Source organism: Polistes canadensis, unplaced genomic scaffold (genome assembly GCF_001313835.1).
Source record: "Polistes canadensis isolate GaletaPanama2010 unplaced genomic scaffold, ASM131383v1 scaffold_190, whole genome shotgun sequence".
NCBI classification, from domain to species: domain Eukaryota; kingdom Metazoa; phylum Arthropoda; class Insecta; order Hymenoptera; family Vespidae; genus Polistes; species Polistes canadensis.
The window spans coordinates 125,483-127,711 of NW_014569737.1; the positions used below are offsets into that span (position 1 = coordinate 125,483).

The 2,229-nt window shown below is 30.9% G+C and overlaps 1 protein-coding gene across 1 annotated transcript in view; it reads right to left on the reverse strand.

Moving 5' to 3' along the window:
* The window catches only part of LOC106789558 (retinoic acid receptor RXR), a 51,246-nt gene that overhangs the window by 42,137 nt on the left and 6,880 nt on the right, over window positions 1-2,229 (reverse strand). The window lies entirely within an intron of this gene.

Here is a 2,229-nt window from a genome sequence, read left to right on the forward strand (position 1 = left end):
TATAATATTATAAATATTACTTAATGTGCTTTTTCTAGAAATATTTCGAATGTGGGAAAAAGAAATAATAATAATAAAAAATACACAATAATGCAAGAGAGAGAGAGAGAAATATAAATAATTAAAAAAAACAATTGATAGATGGTACGAATCGAAGAATTTACGAATACTTTTTATACTCACTGTAGACGAATAGTTAGATAGATAGAGATAAAAAAAAATAGAAAAAAAGATAAAGAGAAAGAAAAAAAAAGAGAAAGAGAAAGAAAGAGAGTTGAAAGAGGATACAGGAAAGATGAAAGAAAGAGAAGGATAACAAGTAGGTCAGTAGGTGAATCGTGCTAAACAGTACACAGGAGTGTCCTGACATTGACCCATATGTCTGCTTTGTGCACTCGGCTTCCTCTTTGCCCTTCTCCCTTTGAGTCTTCCACCCACCCCACTACCACCTCTACTACCCGCTACTACCCCTTTTCTCTCCCTTCCTCTCTCTCTCTCTCTCTTTCTCTTTCTCTCTATAACATCTTCCATCTTTCTCTAACTTTCAAGTGATGCCCTCCAACGAACCGTTTCGCTTTCCAACCAATTGCATAGGGTTGGCCTCGGTTGCACTTAAAATGCACTTGCTTCCACTCTCTCTCTCTCTCTCTCTCTCTCTCTTTCTCTCTCTTTCTTTTTCTCTCCTTTTTTCTGTTCCACACCTCTCACAACAGCACCCCATCCTACTTCTACTAAATTCAATCGATCGATGCCATACCACCATTTTCTAATTCGATAAAAACTTATCGCCAATTCTTTTAAAGCGTAATGAAAAATACGAGATAAAGGATTTCTACTTTTAAATCATCGATTTCTCTATGTATATATATATATATATATTATATTATATTATATTGAAGTAGTAATAGCTTCTCCGTTTTAGAATACAAGAGAAGAGACACGTGCTGATAAATAATGCGACCTTTCCTCGTCGAGTTAATTATGGTACATACACATATGTATATTCATATTACGTATATAAATACGTATACGTAGATATATATATATATATATATATATATATATATATTATACATAATTGTCTTACGTTTAATGATACGAAAGCTTGTTCTTTTAAATCATTTATATATATATATATATTTTAATAGAAATCCATCACGTGGTTTACTTTGATAATAAGTAAATAAATAAATTTTAAAAATAAAAGAGAGAATATATAAAGTTGAAAAGGAAGATAGATAAAAAGAGAAAGCAGAGTATAGATATAGAGGTTTGTAATTATTCATGCCCTTGGTAATTTGTCGAGCAGAAAGTCGAATGATAGATTAAAAAAAAAAAAAAAAAGGTTTCCGCTAAAAACAACAACTGCCTATCATGACCATCGTCGGTCAACGGAATCCAAGCGTTAAGAAAAAACACAACACATATATATATATATATATACATAAAACACATACGTTTTTATACAATATATATATATATATATATATATTATATATTTATTATACAGATATATAGAGTACATAAAGAGAAATAAGTGTATAATATAATCGCACGCCAATTTTCAATATATATTCTATCGAAGTTTAGTTATCAATCGACGTTATTTTTATTGCGTAGGAAGTAGCACTGTTTTAAAACAACCATCGTCGTCGTCGTAACTCGTCCGTAATTTTATAAGTTCATCACATCTTCTTTCACATTGTTTTTTATTCAACGTGGGATGATATTTTACGCGTGCATTCGTTCCTCGTTTATTATAGACGGTCAAGCTCATTCTCATTTCCTTATGAATTTTGCATTTTTCTTTATTTTTTCTTTCCATTTTTTTATTTTTTTTTCCTTCTTTTTTCATCCTACGTAAATATCACATGAAGGATTTATGACCGATATTTGTATTTTATTCCTTTTTTATCTTTATTATTTTTCAATCGAGATTGATAAAAAATTTTTTTATATTTGTTTGTTTATTTTTTTAAGGGTATTTCGAAACTTGTTTTATTTGTATTTGTTTTTTTTTAAATTGTTGAACAAATATAGAAATGATGGAATCTACAATACAGTTAAACCTCCTATAACACGGCACTCGCAGACCGCGATTTCCATATAACGCGGTGCTGAAATTGCGACAGCCCTCCTCTAACGCGGTACTCTTACAGCGCGGTTTCCGTTCAAGAACATCCCATAAGTTCCTTAGTCACCTGATCAGATTTTTAACGACGATGAAAC